At 40.4% G+C, this 17,951-nt stretch overlaps 1 protein-coding gene and 1 pseudogene across 2 annotated transcripts in view; both read left to right on the forward strand.

Annotated features, from left to right (window-relative positions):
* The window catches only part of POPDC2 (popeye domain containing 2), a 75,949-nt gene that overhangs the window by 21,950 nt on the left and 36,048 nt on the right, over positions 1-17,951 (forward strand). The window contains exon 4 of one of the 2 annotated variants that reach the window (XM_063115287.1): positions 693-831. The exons of the other annotated variant lie outside the window; for it this stretch is intronic. The gene's annotated coding sequence lies outside the window, so the exon portion shown is untranslated. Of the gene's footprint in view, positions 1-692; positions 832-17,951 lie in introns of those variants that run through there. 2 annotated transcript variants of the gene reach the window in all.
* On the forward strand, positions 1,559-4,373 carry LOC134391297 (transcription initiation factor TFIID subunit 9-like; annotated as a pseudogene).

Raw genomic sequence — 17,951 nt, forward strand, 5'->3', positions numbered from 1 at the left:
TTGATGAATTTGATATGATTATAAATGCTATCATTTAATATTTTTTACTTTCTGTTTATTGCTGCTATATAAAAATACAATTGATTTTTGTGTCTTAAACTTCCATCTAGTGATCTTGGTAAATTCACTCATCAGAATTAATCATTAATCCATAGAGTCTTCAGGATTTTCCATAGATACAATTATATTAGCTGTAAATAATGCCAGTTTTATTTCATTTCTGACCTATGCCTGTACTCCTCTCCTCCTCCCCTCCTGCTTTTGGTGCCTTGTTGAATTGGGCAGGACCATCAGCACAGGGATGAATAGAAGGGATGATAGAAGACATCCTTCTCTCATACCTGACTTCAAGGAAAATGTTTTCAATATTTTACCATTAATATGATGTGTGCTGTTAGGTTTTTATGATACTCTTATCAGATTAAAGCTCTTTACTATTCCTAATTTGCTAATTTTTAAAATCATGAGTGAGTATTGAATTCTATCAAATGATTTTTCTGCCTTTGTTGAGATTATTTTTTTCCTTTATTCTGTTAATGTTGTGAATTATATTAATAGATACGTGAATATTAAAACAAACTTGCATTCCTGGAACAAGCCCAACTTATTCCTTTCTATGTATTTCTGGACTTGGTTTGAAAGTACTTTGTTCAAAATTTTTATATCTATGTATCTTGTAATATGATCGTCAGGTGCCGGAGACCAGCTCCGCAGGATTCGTTGGACCTGAATAGGTGGTGTGGCGTCGGCGAGGAAAGAAAGAGATGGACCACAGATGTCTAGTGCAAGTGTGGACCACAACCACATGAATCTTGCTTTATTTGTATTTTTTACTTAACCTTTTACATGATGATTTATCTTTTAATCAAAACATTTATTATTTTATCTCTATAGAAAAAGAAAAATCAGAATGTTCCAAAGCATTCCTGCTGTGATAAAAGCACCCTCTCATGCATCAATAGTTTATCCCAAAGCCTGTGGCTTGTGGCCAGGAAACTATACAATAGCAGCATGCTTGGCATTAGAGAGCGTCAGACTTTTGGTCTGAATCACAATTCTTGACCTTTTAAACTTACACATAAACTTATATTTTAAATTCTTATAAAATCTTACTTATACTTATACTTAACAATTTAATGTCTTATGTTTATATTTATTATTCTAATTTATGACCAAAAACGCAATATATCATTCTTATTATTACTAGGGAAACAGCATGTTCTTGGCAAATCAAGTGAAACTATGGGAGTGGGGAAAAACAAAGAAATCTGTAACTGGTTGATGATCAATTAGTTATAAACATTACTGCACCCAGACCACCATCTCCCTGGGGGAATGTGGATAGAAATCCAACAGAATAACTTCATTCCACACGTACAAGAGCATGACCACAGCCACAGTGGGTCCATGCACACATCACCAAGAAGGAAGATTAATGACAAAATTAAATGGAGCCAACCCATACTGGGAACATGCATCAAAAACACCTTTAGTACTGACAATATCTTTTAAATAAACCAGTTAATTTTGATGTATTTTAATATGTCCTTTGAGAAACTCTAGGGAATTTCCCAAAGCCATACTAACCCAAAAGTTTAGGGTGTTTAATTCTGGGAAGCCTCATCAAGCAATCAAAGGTGAACAAACAAGAAATCTCCATGGAGCCGTACCACACACATGGGACCCCCTTGTAGCCTGCAGAACAAGGGGTATCATTCAGGCTCCCATGCCATTCCCTATAGCAGGATGGCTCACGGCAGTCAGGTTTTGATATCATGGTTATGCTGGCTTCGTAAAAGGAGTTGGAAAGTTCTCTCTCTCTCTCTCTCTCTCCCCCTCTTTCCTATTCTCTGGAAAAGATCTTTAAATCAAAACCCACTTTTTGAATCCTACCTACCTGCCTTCCTTCTGCTCTCCCTGTCTTCTTCTTCACTCAATTGCTCATGCTGAAAACCTTGGAGTCTTTCCATCAGTCCTGTTAGTTCTATCTTCAAAATATATTCAACTGACCATCTCCACTGATACCATTAATTTCAAGCCACTGTTACTTCATACTTAGATTAACTTCAATAGACTTAAAACTGGTCTCCTGTCCCTCCTCCCTGTAATCTATTCTAAACACAGCAAAATGGTCATTTAAACATGTGTAAGATCTTATCGCCCTCCAGCTCAAAATTTCGAGTGACTTCCTATTACACTTAGAAAAAAATCCTAACTTCTTACTATTTGATATTAGCCAGGATTGGCTTATTACTACTGACTAGCACAAGGGTTTTTTTCTCTTACTCGAAGTCCACTAAGAGTCTGTATGACTCATAAGAGCAAGTGTTGCTCATGTTGAAACTCAGTGATTCAGTGACTTTGACCATCAGGCTATCCCATCTGAAGGAAGCAAAAGCTTGGCATTGCTGTCTAGCTCTTCTGTGCTTTGGTCCAGAAGTGACACAAATCACTCCTGCCCACAGTCCATTGACTAGAAAGAGTCACATGGACCCACTTAATAATCAATTTTGAGCTTTGTTGACTAAAAGGGCTAGGAAATGTGGGGAAGCAATGGAATGTTCAATGACCCACAAGGCCCTTCCTGCCTGTCACTCTGCTCTCGTTCTCACCCACCACATCCCACACTAGTCATTTTGCCATTCCTCAGGCATAACTAGCTCCTTTCTAAATTAGGGCCTTTGCAGGTGTCCTTTCGTCGGGAATGCTTTTCACTCATAACCTTCTTCTTGGTTGGCTTCTTTTGCTCATTCAGTTCTCAGCTCAAATGTCACCAGACCAGCTAAGGGACACACCTCACCTCACCATCACTCTCTGTCCCCTTGCCCTGCTTGGACGTTCAGACTGCTTTCCTTTCTCCTTCCTCTCCTTTTAGGATTCCAACTATGTGCTTGATAGAACTTTCCAGTGTGTCCCATATGGCTCTTATGTTCTTTTCTCATTTTCTTATTTTTTAATTATTGTATACTTATTGTCTCTTCCATGTACATTTTACATAGAAGGTCCCTGTCAGTCCTGAGAGATCAGCATCTCTCTTGTCAATTCTCTAGGACTGTTATGGAGAGTAAATGAGGAAATAAACAAACAACAAAAAAAGCACATTGTACGTTGTAAATTGAGACTCCACATTACCTGGATGTGGTACTGCTCCCTGACCTGGAAGGTCACCAAGGCAGGGCTGTCCTTATACACCTGTGGTATACAGCAGTGGTTCCTCAAGATGAGGACCACTTTCATTCCTTTTTTTTTAAAGGACCAGCCCTTACATGGTGAAAGTTGTGCTTTTATTATCTAATGGTATATGTAGGGCAGAAGACATTTGATTTTCAATAAGGTTTTTAGAGAAATTTGTGGGTTTTAAAAATTAACCAGAATAGAGTGCATAGGACATGTGAGCTGAGGCGCTCGGAGCCATTGTGCTGAGGACGATATTGCTTCCGGACATCCTGCTCACTGGTACACCAGGGGTTGGAAAAACCACACTAGGCAAAGAACTTGCATCAAGATCAGGACTGAAATACATTAAAGTGGGTGATATAGCTCGAGAAGTCTGATTGCTGGATATCATGGAGTCTGGCAAGATGGTGTCTACCAAGTGCATGCGAAGGATGCACGGATGATGGCACAAATCCTGAAGGATATGGGGATTATGGAATGTGAGCCAAGAGTTATAAATCAGATGCTGGAGTTTGCCTTCCAAAATGTGGTCACAATTCTAGATGATGCAAAAGTTGCATGTTGATTCAAGCCATGCTAAAAAAGCTACTGTTGATGCAGATGATGTGCGATTGGCAATCCAATGTTGCACAGACCAGTCTTTTACCTCTCCTCTCTCAAGAGATTTTTTATTAGATATTGCAAGGCAAAGAAATCAACCCCCTTTGCTATCAATCAAGCCATATCCAGGTCCTAGATTGCCACCCGATAGATATTGCTTAACAGCTCCAAACTATACGGGCTTAAGTGTTTGCCATAAAAAGCATCTATTTCTGCGGGAAGAATAATAGTTTCACAATTAAGTGTTGGTTCAGTTACTAGCAGACCAGTATTGCCACACTAGGCACACCAACCCCACAAACCACATCGGTTTCAGCTCAAGCAGAGACTCCAATGTACCTCACAGGGCAAAGGTTGACAATACACACGCCTACTTCGCAATCTCCAGCAGTAAAAGCAACAGTGCCTGCAGCAACAGCAGTTCAGAATGTCCTGATTAATCCTTCATTAACTGGGTCCAAAAACACTCTTATTACCACTAATGTGGTGCCATCACGAAACAATGCCAATGAATCGTCAAATGCATTGAAAAAAAAAGTGAAGATAACAGTGATGACCATGATGATGATGATGATGACGACTATGATAATTTGTAGTCTAGCCTTGATGCATGTAACATGTATACTTGCTCTTAAATCCATTGTACCTTATTAAAAATGCATGTTGGATGTTTTTAAGTTATGTTTTAGAAAACTCAAAAAGTATTTAATGAGTAAATATAGTTGCTATCTTTTTCAAATGAAATGTTGGATTTTCTTTAATAGGATTAGTAATGATTTTCCATCAGCCTTTAAGTGTAAAAAAAAAAAGTTGTTCATTGAAAAAAAATTAACCACAACAGTATCTTTATATATTCGAAAAATAGCATTATATATACATGGTGCAAAGCTTTTTATTTATTCAGTCTACAGAAATGCTTGACACGATATGGATTTGTGGACCTCTTTTAATGACTTTGCACTGGGATCCACATATGGGAAAAGAAAATCTGTGGGTTATTACTTAATATTTTCAGCAATAAAGCCTGGCATATAGTCAGATTTGCTCCAAGGGGAGGACAATAAATATTCTTTTATCTCATCAGCACTTACTGAATATCCACTGCTGTCAAACACTATGCTGGAAACTACATATTTCACTAGTTGAGCCATTCATGATCTCTTCCCTCCAGGAGCTCAGATCTAGATATGAGACACATGAGTCACAGGCCTTCCTCCTTCCCCACCAAGGCCCTATTAAGTCAAGTTCCCTGAGAGGCCTGACTCCTCTGAGGATGAATCTTTTCCCAGAAGATTCCTCAGTCTCTTGCATAAATAGGCTTCTTGTGGCTCATGAATAGTTTCAGGTGGAGCTGGATCCCTGATGCTACACAATAAGCACTCTGCCAGTCAGCTGTGGGAAGCACAACCTGAGTGGGAGAAACCACTGCATGAGCTACAGAAGTTCAGCAGAAGATGTCACTTCCTATTGCTGAGATCGGGAAGGGTTGATGGAGAAGTTGACTTTGAACTGTGCCTTAAAAGGCAGAGAGTTTGGAAAGGCAGAGCAGACTAGGTGGAAGAAGTGGCTTTTAGTGACGAGCTCTCATTGAAAGGCAACGTGAAGTGAGCAGGGAAACCGTGCACTCAAAGCAGTGCTTAGGGGAGCTGGTGTTCAGTGCATGCCACAGTGTCTGGCAGAGCACAGTTGACCCATGAATATTTGTGTCTTGGTGGACTTGAGCAGATAGAACAAAGCCAGGAGACCAGCTGAAGCAACTGAAATGGTCAGTGGGCCTGTGAGGTACCAAGGCCCAGAACCCAGTGATAGCAATGGGAACAGAGAGACAAAAACCCATGAGAGACCCTAGGGAGAAGAATTAACCTGAAGAGGGAAGCTGAGTCCATTTTAGAGGTCCCACACTGTAGGGAAAATATAGGAAAATGATCAGGGCTTCCTCAGATGTTCAGAATCTCACTGAGCATTTGATGTAAATATGCACATGTGCCCAGCTGTTCCTTGGTTATTGCCTGATGTAGGTGTGTGTGGGCACCCAGATGTCCTGGGTTATGGACTTAAGTATAAAGGACGAGTGGCTCTGATCCACAGGGCCCCCTACACCCGGGATACCTGTAGGGGAAACACGGGGAGGCCGTCACTGCCGTAGGTGCTACTGATGCTGAGGAAGCTGAGGACTGAGCTCCTGTCATTTGCTAATGGCTCCTGGTATCTTTCCCAATTACCTAGCATGGACCTGCATGTGAGGGGTCTGGTGACCCAGCCAGGCATGTGAGGGGTCTGTGACCCAGTCTCTACAATGGGTTTGAAGGGTCTGTGGGCCGTAACCCTTAGCCCCGACGATACAAATGGAAAACTTAGTGTAACTAAAATAATGAAACATTTTGGCTTTAGTTATGAATTGCATAGTTGTAGTGAATTGAATTATGTCCCTGAAGCTTGAACTGTGTCCCCCAAGTTTTATGTTTTAGAAACTTAGCTCCCACTGTGACTGTTAAGGGGTTGGGAAATCCTATTATGGTAATTGAAAGGTGGAGTCTTGAGGAGGTGATTGCATTGTAGGACCCTGCAGTAGTGAATGGATTTAAAATGGTGGTCAGGGGCGTGGTTCTGAGGGCTTTAAAAAGAAGAGGAGAGTCTGTCTCTCTCTCTGCTTCCATCATCTTGCAAAGTGAGACCCCTGGGTTGCTGTCACCACCACCAGATGGACTTTGGATTTCCCAGCCTCAAACTGTAAGCAATAAATGTTGTTTTTCTTTATAAATCACCCAGTTCCAGGTATTTTGCTATAAGCAACAAAAACGGACTAATACACTAGTCATGCAATAACCCCAGCCATACAATTGGCGTAGCTATTGCTGTAACCCTACACATACCTTCTTCCCTTTGTATTCTTGACAACCTGGTTTCCTGCACACTCCCACATAAATCTTGAGAACTGTGGGAAGTGTTATGCTGTCAGCAGTTTCACTTCTAATTATCATTGAATTTGTACATTGACATGTGTCTTCCACTCAGAAATTTATCTGGAGACCATGAGACTTTATTTCACTTTTATGTCATTTCTCTGACATGATCCTTCCTGAAAGTGTCTTTTTCTATATAGCCCAAATCACCAAGTGTCATATGATTGCTTCACTTCAGTAGGGGAAGCCCAGGACACACTCAGTACACATCAGATTAATCCATCCTATGAACTGAACCTTTCCTCAATGACCTGAGCTGCCCTCTACCCCTCGGTCTTCTCTCCCGAAATCCTATTCATCCCTCAAGGTTAATATAAATGTCCCCTCCCTTCCCTCTTCCTGACATCTATCCCACCCCTGTCATCCTGACCCTTCAGGACTCAGAGTCCTCTGAGACGACCTGCTCAGCTCTCAGCTGTCTCTCAAGATTCGCTCTCTAGTCACCTGAGGGCTGGGGATTCGTATTTATTGTTGTGGTCCTGGCATCTCACACGGTGCCACATGCCTGGCCATTTACTTGGTAATTGTTAGATGTTTGTTAAACTCAGCTGCTAACCATTAGTGAAATGACTCATTCGCACCTTTCAACATGAGTAAGTCTAGCACTTGGGACTTTAGAGACTTTTAGTTCTACTTTCCAGTTTTCTTTGGCTTCTCTAACCTGTTCAAGCCAGGACCCTTTCTCTTGGACTCTTGGGTCACTGAGAATAAGAGATTCTTTGTGTGGTTTCTCCAGGCCTTGCCAAGGAGCTCAGGCCTAATGCCAACCCCCCACCACACCCCCCACCCCGTCTCCTGCCCATGCTTCTCCTGCCTTTTTTCTTCAATTATGGGAGAAGTAGACTGAAGCCAGCAGATCAGCCTGGAAGTGCCTGAACATTAGCTGCTGCTCCTTTACCCTTTTCTGTTTCTTCTCTTTTCCCTGAATTTACTTTCTCATAACCTGATTCCTTGTTATTTACCACTTATTTTGTATTTTCTTCTCCCTTTCCCCCTCCAAGAGCTCCTAAATTATTTTAATGCCTGTCTTTTCTTCATCATGAATGTAAACACATTTTTTAAACCCTCATATTTACATTCTGTTACTTTAACCTAGTAAACTGCACTTTAATGCAACTGAATGTATATATTTGAGAAGGCCCTCATTTTTCCTGTGTGTGGGGGCACATGATTCCAGCCCTGACCTGAGTCCCAGCTAGAGAGAAGCTCCTCTGCTTGGGGCCCCAGAGATCAGTGCTGCTGTTAGGATGGATTAGCTCTAGAGACCCTAGGAGCCAGGGAGGGGTCCTGGGAATCCAGTCCTTTTCCCTCAGTGGTCAGAGTGCATCGTCTGCCTCCCTGCTTCCCCTGTGTCTGAGGCCTACTTCTGTGTCTGCGGAGATCCGCTGTAATTCATTTAGAGCAGTGATTATCAACCCTGGCTGCATATTAAAATGAACTGAGAAGTTTTAGAAAAAAATGCTAATGCCATAGGCAAAACAAGACAGAGTTGATAAATGTTGAAGTTGGATGATGGGTACGTAGGGATTTATTATGTGATCTTTCTAATTTTATATATGTTTGAAATGTTCCATAATAAAATGATAAAAGTAAATATGTGTAAAATATGGAATATATTTATTTATACAGGTAAATACACACACCTATATAAAATAAAAAATACTGATGACTGGGCCCACAGCAGGCCAGTTAAAACTGAATTTCTGGGGGGCCTGGGCTTTGGAATCTGTAGTGGTAGAAGCTTCCCAGGGATTCTGAGCATTGAGATGGGTATATGGGGACATGAAGATAATTGAAGTGATTATGGTAGTTGTCTCTGGACTATGAGCTTTTGATGAAATGCCAGATGACTGCCGCTGGAGTATTCCTGATTTGAACAATTGATTGAATGCTACTAGAGTGGCAAATAAAGCTAACTCATATCACACATTCTATGCTGAAGTATTTTAAAATATTTAAAATAAGTTATAGACCACCAACATTGGCACATTGTGCTCTTTTTATTATCTTCCTACTAAAGTGTGAGCTTCTGAAGGGAAAAGTCTTTCCTGCCTTTGTTTGTATTTACATTCTCAGCACCTAGCACATGGTCAGATACCTTGCCATTACCAGTAAGTGCTTGTTAAATTAAGTTTGAAAAAAAAGAAGGAGATGACAATGACTGAGTAGACATTGGGTTAGGATGTCCTATCAATAGGGCAGTAGGGATAAGAATACAGAGCTCTGGAGCCAGACTGCCTGGGTTTAAACTTTAGCTCTGCCACTTTGCTTTGTATCATTGTCTGGTGACTTAACTGCTCTGCACCATGGCTTGCTCATATGTAAAATGGGGGGTTGGGGGGGGAGGGAGAACCTATTTCATAAGGCTGTGTGAGAATTCAATGAATCTATCTATTTCCCTATCTATCAAAGCACTTATAACCTACTGTACCAGGCATGGTTTTAGCTATTATGAAGAGAATTGCCATCAGAACAGTGCCTGGCACAAAGCAGACATACGATAAAGGTTTGCTGAGTGAATGAATAAACATTTTGGTTTTGTGATTGCTTGTCTCCAGTTTTACCCATTTCCCTGTACTCTCCTGATAAGAAACATGGCAGAGGGAAGGTTTTGGATCGAAACTTGAGTTAAGAGTCAAAGGGAATGACCTTAGGGTTGGAGTGGATTGAATTTTACATCCAAGCCAGGAGGACTGAGTGAACACTGTAGGAATTTTAAAGTTGGGAGGGCTGATGGTTATAATAGAGAAAGGGCATTTTAAAATTTATTTTATTTAGAAAAATTTTTTTTAAAAGATGACTGGTAAGGGGATCTTAACCCTTGACTTAATGTTGTCAGCAAGCACCACACTCTCCCAGTGAACTAACCGGCCATCACTATATGGGATCCGAACCCGTGGCCTTGGTGTTATCAGCACCACACTCTCCCGAGTGAGCCACAGGCCGGCCCCGAAAGGGTATTTTTTAGCTGTCAGTCTGATCCCAGTGCCTTGAACAGGGGTGTCTGCCTATTGGGATGCCCGTCCCAGAACATTTACCTCGATCTCCTTTTACCTTTCCACTCTCCATTTCTGTCCAAAATAATAACTTGTCTATTGGCTTAGGCGTGGGTAGTTAGAGACCCAGAGCTTCAAGGCAGCAGCACAAAAAAGTAAATAAAGTATCTACTTCCAGATAAACGCTGTCCCTTGTTTATATTCCAAGGTTACTAAAGCTCACATCCACATGTACTAAAGAATCAGAGTTACTAAAATCTGGTAGAAGTGCAGTGCAGGTTTGGAAGTGCAATACAAATGGTAGGTCGGCTGTGCCTTTTGACTTGGGGCAATTCTCTCGACTTTTTTGGGCCTAGTTTTCCTCCTCTGGCATTCTGTAGTTTGATGACTTAATACACAAAGTTTATTTAAAGAACACAATGAAAATAAGTATAGTGGACCACTCAGCTGGGGCTAAGAATTTATTTTGGGAAAGAGTAAGAGAGAAATCAAGGAAGAAAGATAAGGATCTGGCCACAGAAGTTCCTGAATCCCAGGTTCAGAAATTAAGGAAGCCCTTATTCTAGGGACATCGGGAGAACCCAGTGAAAATTTTAGTGCAGGAGAATAAGTGTTATTAGAAGGAATTATCCCCAACAGTAAGCAGAATTGACTAGGGGGAAAGAAGCTAGAGGAAGAGAGACCCGTTCAGAGATTGGTGCCAAAATCCAGAATCTTACAGAGGAAACAGACAGGAAGAGGCAGATGTCAGATGCTTTTTGAATAAATTGAGAGACGGTGTCTGAATGCGAATCTGGTAATGGGGGAAGGAGGGCAGTGACTAAGTTTAGCACTGCGACGTTCTCAGTCAAAGATGACTCAGGCTTCAGTCTGGATGATTGGATGCTGGTGGTAGAGTTTACTGTAAGGAGAGGAGAAACAACTTTGCCGAAGATGTTGATTTGATTTTGGATGGATTGAGTTTGGGCTGTTGTCAGGACACTAAATGGACATATAAAGCAGACAGATATGGTTTCTTAGATGACAGGGTGAATACTGAGGATCAGAGAGGATTCCAGGACCTTCACAGGGCCATGGAAGGACTTAGGCTCTGGGATATTCTCATCACCCCCAAGCTCTCCTCGAAAGCAAAGAAACCAATCTCCTATGGGGTGTTGATGGGGGGCTGTGATGGTTGTCCCAGGGCATGGGGCATGACCAAGAGTGGGGTCAGAGGTGTGTTTGAGGCTGGGAGAGCAATGTATGTCACTTTCAGAATGTCAGACTTGAGAACACTCAGCAAGGAGATCAAGGACTGGGTAAGAATTCAGCAATTAGGGAAGATTTATATTTCAATGCAATATTCTTTATATGCAACCATAGCTTCCTACTGTAAAGACTTTAAAATGTTAAAAATGTAATTCTGGCAGGTAAAATTTTAAAATAAAATGAATGAATGAAGGCCATTCCTGACACAAAAAGACATTGACACCTCCTTTAAAGTTAGGCCTGTTTGTACCTGATCTCCTGTCCCTGCCTTTGTCTACACCATTAAGATTGCTGTCTTTAATTCGATTCAAGGAGCTTTTATTGCATGCTTACAATTAATTATGCTGGGGGGGACACAGAGGAAGAGAATACAGCCCCTGCTTTTAAGGACCTTACAGTCTCATCAAAGAAGCTTGGCATACATGCAATAAGCTATTGAACACCACTGCAAGGCAGCACAGATGCTGACTAATGTGATAAATGTGTGATCAGGTTTCCTGGAGGAGAAAGAACTGGAAGTGGACACGGAATGATGGGTGGAATCTCAAGAGGGGGCAGCAGGAGCAAAAGTGTGGAGGTGACACTGACCGCAGTGCGTTTTAGGGGAATACTGGCTTTAGCACATGAGGAAAATGGTAATTTTAACTAAGCAGAATGGGGCTAGTCTGAAGAGAGCTCCATTTGGATAGACGTTTTGGTCACAAGTACTAGAAGCCAAATTGAGCAGGCTAAACTGTATCATCTGGTGGTCAGAGTCCAGATTCTGAAGTCAGATGGCCCTGGTGGGAATCCTGATTTCACCCACTGCTAGCTGTCTAACCATTGCAAGTTACTTAATTTCCTTGTCCCCCAGTTTCTCCATATGTAAAATGAAGTAATACATGGAATTATTGAGAGGATTAAATAAGATAATTTACATAAAGTGATTAGAACTCTACCCGGCACATAATGCTCAGGAAGTTTTTTCCTTGATAATGTTCATAATGATATTGGTGTGGTGTTAATAATGATGACAAAGCAAAGGAGAATTTATTATAAGGACACCGGAGTGCCTTATGGAATTCAAGGTCAGGAATGCCACTAGGTTCCAATATGGGACTAGATCAGGGAAACAGATCCAGCAGGGAGCCAGGCACCTGCTTTTATTTGTTTCTTTCAGGACACTGCAACATGTTTCTCTTTCCCTACAAACTGGTATTTCTCATTTCTCTGTTCTCATGATAGAATATGATTGCCCTCAGCTCCCAGGTTCATATGTAACAATTCCAGCTACAAGAGAAGTACCAGTTACCTCTTGGTTGTAATTTCAAACTTGCAGGAGGGAAATCTAACTTGTCCAGATTGAGCCAGGTGTCCACTCCTGGTCCAGCCAGCTGGAGCTAAGGACAGGGTCATACAGTACAAAAATTGGAGCTGCCCTTCCTGTAGACAGGAGTCAGTTCTCAGAGAAAATATGATCTTCAAGTTCAAAATATCTAGCTGTCTACTAGAGCACTCTAGCCCTCTGCCTTGAGGAATGATTTTTAGATAATGGTTTTCCCCTAGGAATTACAAAAGAGGACGTCTGGTAAATGACTATTGGGGTCTCAGGATTAGAGTGAGAAATGAGTATATGCTATACCTCAGACTTTATTGAGGATATTGTTAGGAAAAATTCCACTCCAAATTTGTTTCCTGAAATAGATCTTTGTAGTCCAGGAGTGAAGATAAGTTATGCAAATATAGCAGAATAGCATTTTAATGTATTAACCAAAGTATCTTTTCCCAAGAATTGTCTGTTACCCTATAACTCTACCCTTTTTAGGCAGTAGGTCATGAAGAATCTGTGGCCTCAAGGAAGATAGATAAAGCAGAAGCAAAAACCAGAGTCAAGTCAGATGCTCAGCTTTTGCTATTTAAAAAAATGATGTGGAAGAATGTCTGACCAAGGGAAAAAATAATAAAGATTAGAGTGAAAATTAATAAAATAGAAAAAACCCCACAGTTGGTTATTTTAAAAATTGGCATATCTTTAGCTAGACTTACCAAGAAAAAAAGAGAAAGGACTTAAATTTTGAAAATCAGGAATGAAAGAGGAGACATCACTACTGAACTTACAGAAACAAGAGAATACCATGAACAACTGTATGATAACAAATTAGATGACTTAGATAAAATGGACAAATTCCTAGAAAGTCACAAACTATTGAAACTGACTCAAGAGAAAAAGAAAATCTAAATAGGTCTATAACAAGTGACGAGATTCAGTTAGAAAAACCACCCACAGGAATTCTGGTCAAGATGGTGGAATAGACTGTCCCCAGCATCACTCTCTCCCACAAATCAACCAATTTACAACTATTAAAAAGCAACGACAGCCAAGCTGGGGCTGCTAGAGCTCAGGGGAGGAGGAGGAGAGACCTATGGAGTTCACGAAGTCAGGATAAGCCACGATGGGAGAAAGAAAGAACCGCTCCAACTGTTTCGAGCCCCAGCTGCTTCCAGGCTGGAGCTGCTGAGCACATGGAGCAGGAGCTGAAAAAAGCCACAGCTGTGCCCTTTGGATGAAGTTGCTTGGAGGTAGCAGGGGAGAAGAGGACTTTGGTTGCTCCCAGGCCAGCAAGACCACTAATAGGGGTTCCTGTGGACCCACATAGGAGTGAGGGGCCACAGACAACTGAAAAAAGGAGCCACTCAGAGGCTGGTGAGTCACCACAAAGGACTGGAGCATGGCCTATCCCATGGGAAGTGTTTAGAGTGTGGGCAGTGGGGGAGATGGGCCCACTGGGGGAACACTGGGGCACAGCAAGGACAGCTGATCTGCCCCCCAATCAGCACAGGACCACTCAGTGGAGACTGGTCAGGAATATAGAACTGCATGGGGTGCAGTTTACTGAAAAGACTCAGGCCCAGACCAGAGTTTCTTTTTTTTTTTTTTTTTTTTTTTAATTTTATTTTGTCGATATACATTGTAGCTGATTAATGCTCCCCATCACCAAAACCTCCCTCCCTTCTCCCTCCCCCCCTCCCCCCCAACCATGTCCTTTCTGTTTGTTTGTTGTATCAACTTCAAATAATTGTGGTTGTTATATCTTCTTCCCCCCCCCCGGTTTGTGTGTGTATGTGTGTATGTGTGTGTGTGAATTTATATATTAATTTTTAGCTCCCACCAATAAGTGAGAACATGTGGTATTTCTCTTTCTGTGCCTGACTTGTTTCACTTAATATAATTCTCTCAAGGTCCATCCATGTTGTTGCAAATGGCAGTATTTCATTCGTTTTTATAGCTGAGTAGTATTCCATTGTGTAGATGTACCACATTTTCCGTATCCACTCATCTGATGATGGGCATTTGGGCTGGTTCCAACTCTTGGCTATTGTAAAGAGTGCTGCGATGAACATTGGGGAACAGGTATACCTTCGACTTGATGATTTCCATTCCTCTGGATATATTCCCAACACTGGGATGGCTGGGTCGTATGGTAGATCTATTTGCAATTGTTTAAGGAACCTCCATACCATTTTCCATAGAGGCTGCACCATTTTGCAGTCCCACCAACAATGTATGAGAGTTCCTTTTTCTCCGCAGCCTCGCCAGCATTTATCATTCATAGTCTTTTGGATTTTAGCCATCCTAACTGGGGTTAGATGGTATCTCAATGTGGTTTTGATTTGCATTTCCCGGATGCTGAGTGATGTTGAGCATTTTTTCATATGTCTGTTGGCCATTTGGATATCTTCCTTAGAGAAATGCCTACTTAGCTCTTTTGCCCATTTTTTAATTGGGTTGCTTGTTTTCTTCTTGTAAAGTTGTTTGAGTTCCTTATATATTCTGGATATTAATCCTTTGTCAGATGTATATTTTGCAAATATTTTCTCCCACTCTTTTGGTTGTCTTTTAACTCTTTTAATTGTTTCTTTTGCTGTGCAGAAGCTTTTTAGTTTGATATAATCCCATTTGTTTATTTTTCCTTTGGTTGCCCGTGCTTTTGGGGTCGTATTCATGAAGTCTGTGCCCAGTCCTATTTCCTGAAGTGTTTCCCCTATGTTTTCTTTAAGAAGTTTTATTGTCTCAGGGTGTATATTTAAATCCTTAATCCATTTTGAGTTGATTTTAGTATACGGTGAGAGGTATGGATCTAGTTTCATTCTCCTGCATATCGATATCCAGTTATCCCAGCACCACTTGCTGAAGAGGCAGTCCCTTCCCCAGTGAATAGGCTTGGTACCTTTGTCAAAGATCAGATGGCAGTAAGTGTGTGGGTTGATTTCTGGATTCTCTGTTCTATTCCATTGGTCAGTGTGTCTGTTTTTATGCCAGTACCATACTGTTTTGGTTATTATAGCTTTGTAGTATAGCTTAAAGTCAGGTAGTGTTATGCCTCCAGCTTTATTTTTTTTGCTCAGCATTGCTTTGGCTATTCGTGGTCTTTTATTGTTCCATATAAATGTCTGAATAGTGTTTTCCATTTCTGAGAAAAATGTCTTTGGAATTTTGATGGGGATTGCATTGAATTTGTATATCACTTTGGGTAGTATGGACATTTTCACTATGTTGATTCTTCCAATCCAAGAGCATGGAATATCTTTCCATCTTCTTGTATCCTCTCTAATTTCTCTCAGCAGTGGTTTGTAGTTCTCATTATAGAGATTTTTCACCTCCTTGGTTAACTCAATTCCTAAGTATTTTATTTTTTTGGTGGCTATTGTAAATGGGCAGGCTTTCTTGATTTCTCCTTCTGCATGTTCACTATTGGAGAAAAGAAATGCTACTGATTTTTGTGTGTTGATTTTGTATCCTGCTACTGTGCTGAAATCATTTATCAATTCCAACAGTTTTTTTGTAGAGGATTTAGGCTGTTCGATATATAGGATCATGTCATCTGCAAACAGGGACAGTTTGACTTCATCTTTTCCAATCTGGATGCCCTTTATTTCCTTCTCTTCTCTGATTGCTCTGGCTAGTACTTCCAACACTATGTTGAATAGGAGTGGTGAGAGTGGGCATCCTTGTCTGGTGCCTGTTCTTAAAGGAAAAGCTTTCAGCTTTTCCCCATTCAGGATGATATTGGCAGTGGGTTTGTCATATATGGCTTTAATTATGTTGAGATACTTTCCCTCTATACCTAACTTATAGAGGGTCTTTGTCATGAATGAGTGCTAAACTTTATCAAATGCTTTTTCAGCATCTATAGAGATGATCATATGGTCCTTGTGTTTGAGTTTATTAATATGGTGTATCACATTTATTGATTTGCGTATGTTGAACCAACCTTGCATCCCTGGGATGAATCCCACTTGATCGTGATGAATAATTTTTCGTATGTGTTGCTGTATTCTGTTTGCTAGTATTTTAGCGAGGATTTTTGCATCTATATTCATCAAGGATATCGGCCTGTAGTTTTCTTTTTTGGTTATATCTTTACCTGGTTTTGGTATCAGGATGATGTTTGCTTCATAGAATGAGTTTGGGAGATTTGCGTCCGTTTCAATCTTTTGGAATAGTTTGTAAAGAATCGGTGTCAATTCCTCTTTGAATGTTTGGTAAAATTCTGCTGTGAATCCATCTGGTCCTGGGCTTTTCTTTGTTGGGAGCCTTCTGATAACAGCTTCAATCTCCTTTATTGTTATTGGTCTGTTCAAATTTTCTACGTCTTCACGGTTCAGTTTTGGGAGCTTGTGTGTGTCCAGAAATTTATCCATTTCCTCCAGATTTTCAAATTTGTTGGCGTATAGTTGTTTATAGTAGTCTCGAATGATTCCTTGTATTTCAGATGAATCAGTTGTAATATCGCCTTTTTCATTTCTAATTTTTGTTATTTGAGTCTTCTCTCTTCTTTTTTTTGTTAGCCATGCTAATGGTTTGTCAATTTTATTTATCTTTTCAAAAAACCAACTTTTTGATTCGTTGATCTTTTGAATTGTTTTTTGGTTTTCAATTTCATTCAGTTCTGCTCTGATCTTAATGATTTCTTTCCGTCTGCTAACTTTAGGATTGGATTGTTCTTGTTTTTCTAGTTCTTTAAGGTGAAGTGTTAGGTTGTTCACTTGCCATCTTTCCATTCTTCTGAAGTGAGCATTTAATGCAATAAATTTTCCCCTCAATACTGCTTTTGCAGTATCCCACAGGTTTTGGTATGATGTATCATTGTTTTCATTAGTTTCAATAAACTTTTTGATTTCCTGCTTGATTTCTTCTTGGACCCATATGTCATTAAGTAGAATGCTGTTTAATTTCCATGTGTTTGTATAGTTTCCAGAGTTTTGTTTGTTATTAATTTCTAGTTTTAATCCATTGTGGTCTGAGAAGATACATGGGATAATTCCAATTTTTTTGAATTTATTGAGACTTGATTTGTGACCTAATATGTGATCTATCTTGGAGAATGATCCATGTGCTGATGAGAAGAATGAATATTCTGAGTTTGTTGGGTGGAATGTTCTGTAGATATCTGCCAATTCCAATTGGTCTAGAGTCTTGTTTAGATCTTGTGTTTCTCTACTGATTCTTTGCCTAGATGATCTGTCTAATATTGACAGTGGAGTGTTCAGGTCCCCTGCTATTATGGTATTAGTGTCTATTTCCTTCTTTAGGTCTAATAGAGTTTGTTTTATAAATCTGGCTGCTCCAACATTGGGTGCGTACATATTTATGATTGTTATGTCTTCTTGATGGATCAGTCCTTTTATCATTAAGTAGTGTCCCTCATTGTCTCTTTTTAAGGTTTTTAGTTTAAAGTCTATTTTGTCAGATATAAGAATAGCCACTCCAGCTCGTTTTTCTTTTCTGTTTGCATGGTAAATCTTTTTCCATCCTTTCACTCTTAGTCTGTGTGAATCTTTATGGGTGAGGTGGGTCTCTTGTAGGCAGCATATAGTTGGGTCCTGCTTTTTGATCCAGTCAGCCAGTCTGTGTCTTTTAATTGGGGAATTTAAGCCTTTAACATTAAGTGTTGTTATTGAAAGGTGTTGATTTATTCTTAGCATT

This window comes from Cynocephalus volans, chromosome 1 (genome assembly GCF_027409185.1).
Source record: "Cynocephalus volans isolate mCynVol1 chromosome 1, mCynVol1.pri, whole genome shotgun sequence".
NCBI lineage: Eukaryota > Metazoa > Chordata > Mammalia > Dermoptera > Cynocephalidae > Cynocephalus > Cynocephalus volans.